Raw genomic sequence first — 13,364 nt, forward strand, 5'->3', positions numbered from 1 at the left:
GGAGGGGATGTTACCGTCTGAACGAGCCCCATCCATGCCTAAAGAGAGTCTACTAAAGAGGAAGGTTGTTGTCCCTAGCAACACTGATGAAACTGCTATGGAGACGCAGTGTGCTCAGATGAAAAGTAAACTCAAGAGATGCTGAAACAGCGGAGCTTTGCAGCTCAACAAAAGGCTCACCAAGAGAGCATGGCAGGCTGGAAACAGAGATGCCAGCAGCCAATGGAGGCCATCGGTTTGGAGGAATCCGAGTATGTGTGCAGGGCTGAGTTGGATGCCTTGCAACGGAAAATGGAAGAAAAGGAACAAGCCTTGGAATTGCTTAGGATGGAGCATAGAAACGTGCAGGCTCAGGTGTTCCAGTGGGAAGAATCCACTGCTCTTCTTTTTTCCGAGTTGCACAAACGCAGAGAGACTATAATGGAGAAAGATACCATCCTCATGGAAAAGGAAAGTGAAATTCAGACTTTGCAGAAGCAAAGTATGTGTGAAATGTTGGAGTTGCGTAATCAGCTGGAAAAAAGTCTTCAGTGTTTGGAAGCTACAAAAATAGACCTGCAGGGGGCGCAGGAACAGAATGTTGCTCTGAAAACGACATTGTCTCTCAGCGACAATGAGAAAAGTGAAAGAGAGGCTAAATTACTGAGTACTGTGTATGAGCTCACCACTTTGAGCAATGTGGTAGATGAATTACGTGCAGACTGTGAAAGTTGGAAAGGTGAAGCCCAACGTTTCCAGCAGCAGTTAAAGGAGAAAGCAGCCTGTGTGGCAGAATTACAGTCTCATTCCCAGAAGCTAGCCAATGAGGTGAAGGCTCTTATGCAGGGAAAAGGAGATTCAGAACACAAGAGAAAAAAAATGGAGGCACAGCTGCAGGAATCGCAAGTCAAGGTATCAGAAGGTGACCGAGTGTGTGCTAAGCTGTCAGAGAAGGCAAACCGATTGCAGGTTGAGTTGGACAGTGTCACAAATCAGCTTTCTCAAGCAGATAGCAAATCTAGAGAAATTGCGGAAGATTTTTCTATCTTGGAATCGCAGCTGCAAGACACGCAGGAACTCTTACAGGAAGAGAGGTGTCAAAGGCTGAGTTTTAGCACAAAGCTCAAACAAATGGAAGAGGTGAAAAATGGCTTCCTGGAGGAAGCAAAGAAAAACCTATCAGAGCAAGTCGCAACATTGCAAGCTCAGATAGCGGATACGAAAAAACTCATGGAAGAAAGCGTTGGTTCATTAGAGTGTGTTGAAGATGTGAAAAAGAAGTTTGATCAGATGCTTGGTGAGGAGAAGACTATGTCTGCAAAATATGCAGAAGAACGTGACCGTGCAAAAACGGAGGCGCGTGATAACGAGAGCAAAGCCCTGTTCTTGGCTCGCTCCTTGGAGGAAGCTCTAGAGTGTAAGGTTGAACTAGAAAGAGTTAACCAACAGCTGTGTACAGAAATGGAAGATTTGGTCAGCTCCAAGGATGATGTTGTGAAAAGCGTTCAGGAGCTAGAAAAGTCTAAGCGAGCCTTAGAACAGCAAGTAGAAGAGATGAAGATTCCGTTGCAGGAACTGGAAGAGGAATTACAGGCAACAGAGGATCTGTCCCAAAGAGGGGATAGTGTGCCTGATGCAGTTTTTAAAAGGATCAGTGTTTTGGGGTCTGTCCTGAGTGAGCCTCAGAAATGTGATGACATGTGGCTTGAATCACCCCTTTGGAATAAACCGTTCCTTCAAAAACTTCAAGCATTGGAAAATGTATCATTAGACCTTCAGCAAACAAGGTGCTGTGTAAGAAATATGATGATTTCTCAGTTCAGGCTGAAAACCTAGTGGAGAAAACTAAAGCGGAGAAAACTAAAGCAAGTGATATAAATCTGGGAGGAAAAAGCAAATACCACCTAGTGGAGAGGGCTAGGTCTGTTGGTGAAAACGTGAAGCAAATGAATAAGTGCCTTTCAGGGAGTGTTTCCAAAATGGAACTGGTGAAAGATAAGTGGCAGAAGTTTGATCGTGATCTTGAGATACATTCCATGTGGAGTTCAGATAGAGAAAAGGAACTAGGTGACCTTGAGCGGTCAAATAGTTCAGCAGAAAGTGCATTGAAGAAACCTGTAAAAGAATGTGTTGCAGTTACATGCTTCTTCACTGATGCAGAGAGGAGGTCTATAATGGATACCACCCAGATCGCTGGGTTCAACTGTGTTGTTGCCTTTGACCCATATGATGATGGAAGGAAAGTTGATAAAGTACAGACATTTCTTGGAACAAAGCTAAGTGAAGCAGAGGTTCTCAAAGTGTTGTGGAAATCATTTGTTGATTGCAGAGAGAGGCGTCTTAAGAATGTTGAAGACTTTAAGACTAGCAAAATTGAGTTGCCTATGGATCACGGTCCTCCATGGTGGATTGGACAGACGGTTATGAGGGACAAGCTGTCTGGCATTTTTGAGAAATCTGTCAATGAAGATGACAGAAACGAGAAGGAGCAAAATGATGCCAAAAATGCAGTTGAAGAATGTGTATATGAGATGAGAGACAAACTGTGTGGCATTTATGAGAAATCTGTCAATGAAGATGACAGAAACAGTTTAATCCGGAAGCTTGAGGATACTAGGAGGCTTATCAGTGAGAGTCAAGAGAAGTGCCTGACACATGCGTGCCTGGAAAACTGTGTCCCAACCCTAGGGTTGAAACAAGAGGGGGGGGGGGTATGTGACAGGAAGTCAGGTAAATCTGTGAATGTAGTCACAGACAGGAGCTACACTTCCACCTGGGTTAGGCAAATCACCAATTACTATAGGGTGTCGGCTGCAGAGGTAGCCAGAACTGTCTAAGGAAGTTGAAAGGCCTTCATCTGTTCGGAATGAGGAAGTTAAGGCCTCTATAATTTGTCCAAAGGAAGTCTATGGATTGCTGCCTCCTGTCGCCATGTGGGCTGGGTGAGGAGGACAGACAGACGTGTCCCTCCCGACGCCGTGTGGGCATGGGAGAAGGACTGCTGCCTCCTGTCGCCATGTGGGCTGGGAGAGGAGGACAGACAGATGAGTGCCTCCCGACAAGCTGGTGAGCATGGGAGAAGACCTCCTGAAGTGATGTGCACTAAGGAGGGTAAACAAGTGTGAAGACTACTCGAAGTAAGGTCTTGGATCGTCTCTAGGTGAGAAGAGAAACTATTTCTATGTGGAAAGAAATAAATGCACTGCTTGCTATGTGGAGAGACAAGCAAATGAACTGTGTTCAATGTGAAGAGTGTGAAGAGAAAAAGGGACATGTTCCATATGAAGAGGAAAAGGGACATGTTAAATGAACTGTTTGCTATGTGAAGAGATAAAACATGGACTATTGAGAGTCTGCTGTATGACCAGCCAAGTCTGCCCAACAGTAGGTTGGGGACAGACTTCATTAGATAGGTTCCAGTGTGTGAGAAGGTAGCCGCCCACAGTGGCAAGGATTTATTTTGTTTTATTTTATTTTGGCTGTTTTGAGTCTTGCAATTGTGTGAAGTAAATTGCATGAATAAATCAAAGTGTTGTTTGCAACCACTGCTCGGCTATCTCTCTGTGAAAACGCACCCCCAAAGGGGTCATCCACGCCTACCACCGAGCTAATCCCTCACAATATATATATATATATATATATATATATATACATATATACATATATACACACACAAATATATATATATATATTTTTTTTAATTCTTCCATTTATATATATAAAAAAAATATATATATGTATAATTGTATTTTAATATTTAGACCAGGACTTCCCAAACTGTGGGTCGCGACCCACAGTTTGGGAAGTCCTGTTTTAAGGCATAGATCATTTGTGTATTCTGATGTACATTTATACAGATTTATATCCCATCTAGAAACAGTTTTTTTTTTAAAATATACTTAATTTTTATGTAAAATATATCAAAACAAATACTTAATCTGAGTACATTATACCCTGTACTTCTATACGCCGCATAACAATACAGTCCAAGCATAAAACACAGTACAAAATGTCAGCTTCACAGAGTAATGAGACGCCTCCTACTCTCTCTCTCTCTACTTATCTGCTATGTAATCCCGATGGTGTACACAGAGCCTATGTGTGCTGATGAGCAGATAACTTCTACTGTCTAAATGGTAGGTGGGAGTGGTTTATGCAAATTACCCACAGAACTGCAGAGCTGATCACATGCTGAAGTGCCATGCTGTATTTATTATTTTTTAATATATATATTGTGCAGAATGAAATGTAAAGACTTTAATATATATGTGCATTATGAAGTACATTGAATACAACATTTAAATGGCTTTTATTGTTCATGACAGAATTCATCACCGTAATGTGAAAAGGCAGTTGTTATGGGCTGGCAGCAGTGACTGCCGGCAATCCACTCAGATGCCACTCGGGGTGGGTCGCTACCCACAGTTTGGGAAGTCCTTCCCTAACAGACTGAAGTAGGGCGGGGCGAAGTCTCTGCGCTCCAAGTCCCAACGGTTGTCCGTGGGGCACATGCACAGTAGCGCAATCCCATGGACACAGGGACTGGACACAGAGACACTTGGACTTTATTATATTAGAAGAAGATACCCTGCTTATATTGTTTGAATGTTAAAAAAATTGTAAATGTATTAATTATTTTTTCAATATTGTGAATAAATTGTATCTGTCAATTACAGAAATAAACAAAGCCACTCTGCCAACTTTAGGCTGCAGTTATATCTGCAAGTTGGAGAGGTTTGTTTGTAAATGAACCTCCAGTCTGCATATGATGGTGATAATTGACTGTCATCATGATCACACGGTAACGTTAATGAAAAAAAAAGTAAACGAACCCCAAAAAAAAAGGCCAGACTCCACGGACTACTTGGTCTTTTTCTGACATCACTTTTCTATGTTTCTAATGGGTTCCTGATCACTAGGAGAATAAACAGAGCTGTTAGGTTATAGGCAGAAACTTAAAACAACTAGGATAGGGATAAACCAAAGGTACCCAGCTTTGAGTCGACTCGGGGTTGATTTGAAAATATTGAAGTCAGTGGCAGCTGAGTCTTAGAAATTAGTAATGATAATTTTTTGGGCTAATAGGCATAGGGGTTACTAAAAGAGGGTCTATTTAATTAACCACTTCAATACAGGGCACTTTCACCCCCTTCCTATGCAGGCCAATTTTCAGCTTTCAACGCTGTCGCATTTTGAATGACAATTGCACGGTCATGCAAAGCTGTACCCATATGAAACTTTATCATTTTTTCCCACAAATAGAGCTTTCTTTTGGTGGTATTTGATCACCACTTGGGTTTTTATTTTTTTTGTAAAAAAAATAAAGAAAGACTGAAAATTTTGAAAAAAAAAAAAAAACTTTTTTCTTTATTTACAAAATTTTCTAACAGAAACAGTTTAGTAAGTTTTCTCCTTCACTGACTGGCCCTGATGAGGTGCACTGATGGGCACTGATGAGGTGGCACTGATGGGCACTGATGGTGAGGCACTAATATGCAGCACTGATAGGCGGCACTGATGGGCACTGATAGGTGCCACTGATGGGCAATGATGGACACTGATAGATGACACTGATAGGCAGCACTGATGAGGAGGCACTGACAGGCATTACCAATGGGCACTGATTGGCATCCCTAATGGGCACTGGTTGGCAACCTTGATGGGTCTGCACTGGTAATCGATGCGTTCATTTTCAGCGCCGACCCCCCCCCCCCCCGTCAGAGGAGCGGCTGATCAGCTCTCCTCTACACACGCCTTGTCAGTGAAAATAGAGGAAATGCTGATAAACAGCACTTGCACTTCCTGGTAACGATGGGACCAGTTGTGATTGAAAACAGCTGATCACATGGTATAGGGCCTACGTCATAGGCTCTTTACCGAGATCGAAGATGTGGTGTGTCAGAGCGACCACTGATTGCAGCTCAGTGCTCCTTCAGGGGTGCGCACAAGCGGCTTATCCTGCTGGACATCATATGTCGCCCAGTCAGGATAACTGATTTCCCTGCCCGGTCGTCATTCTGCTATAGGCCGGGCGGGAGGTGGTTAAAAAAAAAAAGAAATTTTTGGATTAGCTGGGAGAAGGTCTTTTTTGGTGGCCTAAAGAGACAAACCATTTACCACTGGCAGAGATCCTTAAAATGATCCGCTTTTAAAATGTATTTATTTATGTAAAACCTTTATCCCAAGAGGAAAAAACTGTGTGTTGTAACTGATTATGAAGTATTAGCAGAAGTCTGGCTTCAACTTGTTTGTGTATCTAAATCTGCTAGTCCATCTAACCCCCCCCCCCCCCCGAATAACAAACCAGTGTTACTGTCCAAAGGTGGGGACATTATAATACAGGAGGTGTGTTACTTGTCAGATCACCAGGTGAAAACAGAGAGGAAAAAAATCCTAAAAATTAAACTAATGCAGACACCACATCAAAAGTTTGGTGGTAAGCTGCAATATATTACGTTTTTGGTTTTGGGTTTAATACCACTTTAAAGCTGTACATAGTTTCACAGAATACAGGGACAGCATCAGTGACACCATATTGTAGTATCTCATAAATGGCATGTGTAATAATTTATTCTTCTATTACATTATTCATGTAAAATTAAATTAAATTATTACACATGTCATTCATGTGATGCCACATACATTTATGTGATGGCATTGCTGGACCATGCTGGCCCTACCTTCCACATGATGGTCAAGGGAAGGGATGGCCTTACTGGTGAAAATGGGCTTACAGGTGAAGATATGGTGGTTGGAAACCTGTCACTATGGTAAAGCACAGGCCACAAATTTATGAAAGGAGAAACCTGCCTACTGAATGCTACTTCTGGAGATGGTAAGGTCCGATGGGGCTGGTAGAATAAGAGCAGGGCTGCAACCTACACATGCCTTTACTCTGTGTGGTACCATGCTGACCCTGTTCCTCACTGGCAGAGCCATAAAGTAAATCCCTGACACCCCTTAAAAACATTTAACCCTATCGCTGGAGGCTGCTGATGGGTAATCTTGTATAATGGGGGTAGAGGTAGAAAAAAACGAGCTGGAAGGGGGAGGGAGAGTGCAGACTTTTACTCCTACCAAGCTGCTTATTAAAACGTCACGTTTCTCCATACATGTGGCACCCAAATGACTATGCCATGTTTTCTTTAGACAATGATTGCAAATTATTACAGTGCGGTCTACAGTGTTGAAAAAGGTCCACACAGCTGAGCTCTGGGCAGTGGACCCAGGTATTTACCATTAGGTGGAATAGCTTGGCTTCTTCCACTCCTCTGCAACTTGCCCCAGATGACATCCTGCCTTGCTGGAGTACTCATAATCATCACCCTCCTCATCACTGCAGCCAACTTGGCAATAGCTTGCAGCTGCAGGAACATCTTTGCCAATTCGTTTTCTGTGCCTGTTGTCTCCTGCCTCTCTGCTTTTATTGCTCTCTTCCTCAACTTCAGATGCAATTTTTTGATGTCCATATTAATGTCCTATTGCAGAAAGTGTCTGATTCTGTGCTCAAATAACTCAGTTGACTCCTTGGTGTCAGTTAGCAGGACAAAGGCAGGAGAAGCTGTGGAGGAGGAGGCAGAACAGGGTGCTTTAGCAGCTGATGAGGATTGCAAGCTGCCCTGGGCCAGAGAGGCAATGGAGGAGGATGATGCAGGCCTGGCTCAGCTACACCACCTTCTTCTCCATTTGCTTTGGGTGTATAGCATGCTGTAAGATTCTGGTACCTTTGGTACCCTTATTGCCCATTTTCCTTTTCATATTGCGTCCCACCTTTTTAGTTAGGTGGAACGCATATACCTTTAGGCCGTATGACATCATCACTGAGCGCCGCTCTGAGCGGCTATTTCAATCGCCGGCTTTCTCTCTCAGGTTGTTCGTTCAAACCGCATGCTTACAAGCCTTGTCTTATGCTGCCGGAGCCTCCAGCTATTCTCTTTACCTGGAACAGACCGGAACCTCGATACTGATCCCGTATCTCGCTACCGGATCACTCCCTCACTACCGGACCCCTCTACTTACTAACCTTACTAGTGATAAGTACCCCACAGGGGATTCCTCCATAACAACCTTACACTATCTACTTCTGCACATTAAGGACTGTTACTGTCTATGCATTACTAATTCTATCATCTGCACTGTTACATAGATTGCTAGCTCTTGAGTCTACTACCATCTATCCTTGCACTGGGTTAGTCTCTCCTGTATATCATCTGCTGTCCTTACCACCTATTACCATACATGATTACTAACCTATCTGCATCCTACCTATTACCGTCTATTACTCTCCTGAACATTACTACCAAGTGCTTATCATTGCTATCACTGCTCACCCCTGTCCCTTCAGCACATCACCTCTATACTGTCATATACATCCTATCACTCCAGGAACATCTTACTGAGTGTGTGTATATCTGTATGCTGAAGCAGGCGGGTCCACAGTGATGAGTCTGGAGAGTTGGATCTGGTAATTCAACACATCTCTACATGACTACTGAGTGGAGATTCTGCAGCTGCAAATCCAGCTTACTATAAAAACGCAGGAGCGTTACACATGCCCACTGCCAGAAAAGAAGGCATGTGTGCCCTACCTTAGTATATAGTGCATTGGCACAAGAAGAGGTCTCAGTATGGGCTAGTCCTGGGGACCCGGGGGGGGGGGAGTTCAGGGGGTCCCAAGTTCAGGGGATAGCTGTCCACTGCAGCGGCTTCCAGTGGGAGAGACAGAAGTGATCTCTGGGGGGGGGGGGAGACAAGTGGAAAGAAGCGCAGCGCCTCCTAAGTGCAGCAAGACATTTATTGTAGAGTAAAGCAGTTTTACACTCACATAACACAGGTGAATAAGAAGCACTTCAGCAAGATTTGTATGTCATCTGGGGCATCACTGGAGCGAGTCCTGGGGGTGGAGGCAGGGGGTCCCAGTGAGAGAGGCAGGAGGGTTCCTCCACGTGCGATGGGGCAGCCTCGGTGGTGTCCGTGGGCTCCCCGTCGGCCCCATCGCATGTGGAGGAAGCCCCCTGCCTCTCTCACCGGGACCCCCTGCCTCCACCACCAGGACTCACTCCAGTAATGCCCCAGATGACTTACAAATCTTGCTGAAGTGCTTCTTATTCATCTGTGTTATGTGAGTGTAATACTGCTTTACTCTACAATAAATGTCTTGCTGCACTTAGAAGGCTCTGCGCTTCTTTCCTCATGTGTGCCCTACCTTTAGACATTGCACCCCTACCACTGCTTTAGTCTGTAGATACAGACGCTGCTTGCCCCCTGATAGCTGTATGATAACCATTTCTGCCTCTCCATTTGGGCCTCCTGGAAATGATGTTGTTAAAGTGGGGCTTATTTCCTACTTTAATTAACAGCTATAGCAAGAGCTACACTAGAAACTGTGATGTTTTTATGAACTAAACTGCACCACAATTATATCCTGTGCTTCACTGCAAACAAAGAGCAGCTTTTGTGGTGTCACCTTTAACCCTTTTCTGAGCGTGTGTTTCTGCCTGCATTTCTGCTACGCTCAGGCGTGAATGCAGTCTTATAGTTTGTGGGATACAACTTTGTACAAAACCATCTTTAGCTAATAACAGGTGTTTGCAATGCATTGTAGGACATTCCAATTTCCAATTAATGTCCCAAAAGTTTGAGTTTTGTACAAACATCTGAAAAGCTGAAATCTGGTCCAAACTTGGGTTTATCTTTGCTTGGCTCATTTCTACTTAGGAGTTAAACTACAGAAATTTAAGGATGTTGAGCTTAGTAAAGAACCAGGTTTCCGCCTTGGTTGCATTATGTGATATATAGATGCAGTGCCACAGCAGTGGAATAACAAATCATAATGTACACACTGAATTTATTGTTACATTGTAACAGTAGCCAGGGCATTACATATAATAAAGTAATCTGATTGCTTAGTATATCTTAAGTGTTTATTCCTCATTTCTTTGTACGAGTCACCTTCTTTATCATGAGCTGATCTGTATTTTAAAAGTGGTCTCTGTATTATTAATAAATGCGAGTTTCCTGAATCTGAATCACAGGAGCTATTGAAATTCTATGAATGGCACCATAAATTGGAACTTGGAAAAAGCAGTAGGAACGACGGAGAAGATGAATACAATATTTCTGGATGACTGGGAATGCTGCATGATCATATCTAAGCTGCATATCCAATTAGGAAGTGCTGTGCTGCAGTGGAGATCTTGAGCCATACTGCAGCACGTTGGTACCGACAAACAAGTGGCTGCATCGTTTAGGCAAAGGCAGTTATTAAAATGGAGAGAACATCTTCTAAAAATGACACGCGTCTGTGGAACTGTTTATTAACCCTTTCTCAGGAATTGCTTACAAGGAATCTTCATCTTCTGTGCAACACACTGGACATCAGTGTATAGAAACGTTTTTAGAATCGTTGTTAGTACTCAGGTATATCAATCTTCATAAAATCTATAATCTTATAAAACCGCTATGTACGTATCCTTTTCAACAGCTAAGTATTTATTGCTGATACTATGTAGCCCGATGTTAAAAATATACAGAAAAGTCATATCATAGATCTAGTATATCGCCTTTAATCTGTTAGTTTTTCTTTTTTTATACTATGAGATCATTTCTTTAATTCATTTGATTCGCATTAATCAATATATTCATGCTGACCTTATATTACCCAATTTTAATACTGCAAATAATATTTTTTAAAGTCCTTTTTTTGAGACACAAAAATCCCCTTCACTTGTGTAAGCATTTCTTTGTTTTTTTTTAATAAAATTACTGATATGTTGGAGGGTTTGCCTTTGTTATCACCACCTAATCAGCCTTAGGGGTATATTCATCAAAGATTTGCTGAATACATTTGAATAGTATTCACCTAAAAGATTTTTCACAAAGGTTGGAAGTTTCTGCCAACATTTCCTCTATTTGTCATGCAGACAGCCGATCAGCGAATCTTGCATAATCAAATCTTGCTAAGTCTAACGTTGACAGTACAATATACATATTTCAGTTATTTTGTCAAATCTTTTTGCAAATCTTTTAGTGAATCATCATAAATTACTTGGTATCAAGTCTCGTTTCTTCCTATTCCTTAACTCACTGTTGCTTTGGACTGTTGCTGCTGAGGCTGCTTTTCCAACTTCCCCTGCTCTGATTGCAAGTGATGATTAATGGCTAGATTATGCAACATGACAAGATCTGGGACAATGAGTTGAGGGTATAACAGTTTTTCCCTGTCATGTATAGGCAGCTAGGAGGTGGAGGCAGTGCTCCATGACAGATCTTGTCTTCTGGAGTGGCCAGTTTTAGCAATCCTCTGCAAGTGTAGGTGGTGTTACGAACTGGTGTTATCAACCAGAGAAGATGTGTTTGGTTCATTACATTACCAATGCTTAATCAGGAGTCAGGTTACATCTAAAATTGACATAGTAGGTTTTGACCATTCTTCCCAAAGGAAGGGAACCTAGCTTGGCAAAAGAATGCATGTATTCACAAGACTGACTCGGGACTGCCTTTGTTCTTTTCTCTAGTGATAGCCCAAAGATTTTGGAGGGGCATCAAGCAAACCTGTTTCAGGATTACAGTACAGCTTGAGAATACTGTCCACTTTCCTTGGAGTAACATTCTTGGCCAAGGAATGTTGTCTTTCCACAATTATAAGGTTACACAACGAGCAGGAAGTGTTATATAATATTAGATTTCCAAAGCAGCCAATATTTGGAATTGCAGACTGTTTGGCATTGGTTTGGGTATGTCATGGGTTATGATGCTTATGGAACAGTTGGAAAAAGAGACATAAGATTTACCAATTATTGCTTATATTAGTATGCTCCAAGAAAGTGCTACATTTAAAAGTTATAATACCAAAATGGAAAATGTATTTTCCCACAAGCCAGACCACTGTCATCTCCTATTGGTGGATATCCACCAAGTGGCAGGAACCTCTTTAAATGGCTCATCATAGCAGCTCTAAGAAAAGCCTAAGCTGATACTGAGCATATGCATGTGCATCACACAAGACATTTTTTGAATGGAAATGTTAGACATTTCTATATACTTCCTATGGAGTTGCACTTGGAGGAGGAGGAGGACATGGAGGTGCACTTAGTACAAAGGTGCAATCAGTTGCACCCAGTACATAAGGCATCTGCACTAGGCAGTAAAAAAAACCTACTTAGAAGCCAGCCACTCACCATCAGATGTGGGGAAATGGATTAAGAAGTGCTTGTGTTGTAATGATGCATCCAACACCTGCCCCAGCATAAGTTAAAAACTGGTTTTACTCATTCTGAAAGTGCATGCTGTATCTGGCTGAAATTAGCCATTGCTTTTGAAATAGAGGGCTGCTGGGACCATCCCTAAAAGCAGGAGCAGTTTCTATACGGAAGGCCAAGACGGGTGATAATGCCACTGTGGCATTAGAGAGATAACTAAATTCAAAAATGTAAATTTGATACTGGTGTGGTTGTTCTAGCCTCCGAAAATGCAGTAGCTCACATTCAGCCAAAACTGACTACTCACTACTCTATTCTGCCAAAAGCAGCAATGCTGGAGTTGCATGTATAGGAGAAAGAAAAAGCTATTCTCAAACAACATTGCTAACCAAGAAACAAACAGCTACGCACACTTAAGATATATGGTTGGAGAAAGTCATCTGACTACAGCATGTCAAGTGATCAAAATTCATCAGATCAAAAGCCACAAATCACTTTTAAGACAAAACATGCCAGTTCAAACAAAGTGATTACTTAAAAATGTATTGGTTAAAAGAATGTCTCTTAAATCTACCAGAGCACAGTGATCTTATATAAAGGAGAGTTTCCAGGAAGTACACACAGAACTGAACCTCATGACCTTACACACACAGGTGCTGCTTTCAATGTTGTATTTCACCCAGACCAGAAGCAGAGACTATTTGGCAAATATTCCTATGTTCTAATACATAAAAGTGGTTGTAAACCCTCACATATTCCCAGTAAAGTTAATAGCCTCAGATGATACATAGAGATTAAACAAATCCTCCTATATACAGTGCCTTGAAAAAGTATTCATAACCCTTACAATTTTCCACATTTTGTCATGTTACAACCAAAAATGTACTTTTGGGACTATTGGGATTTTATAGTGGCACATAATTGTGAAGTGGAAGGAAAATGATAAATGGTTTCCAAATTTTTTTGCAAATGAATATCTGAAAAGTGTGGCATGCATTTGCATTCAGCCCCCTTTATTCTGATACCCCTAACTAAAATCTAGTGGAACAAATTCCCTTCAGAAGTCACCTAATTAGTAAATAAAGTCCACCTGTGTGTAATTTAATCTCAGTGTAAATACAACTGTTCAGTGAAGCCCTCAGAGGTTTGTTGGACAACCTTAGTGAACAAACAGCATCATGAATG

Source organism: Pelophylax lessonae (assembly GCF_965119305.1).
Source record: "Pelophylax lessonae genome assembly, chromosome: 1".
In the NCBI taxonomy this organism is placed as follows: Eukaryota; Metazoa; Chordata; class Amphibia; order Anura; family Ranidae; genus Pelophylax; species Pelophylax lessonae.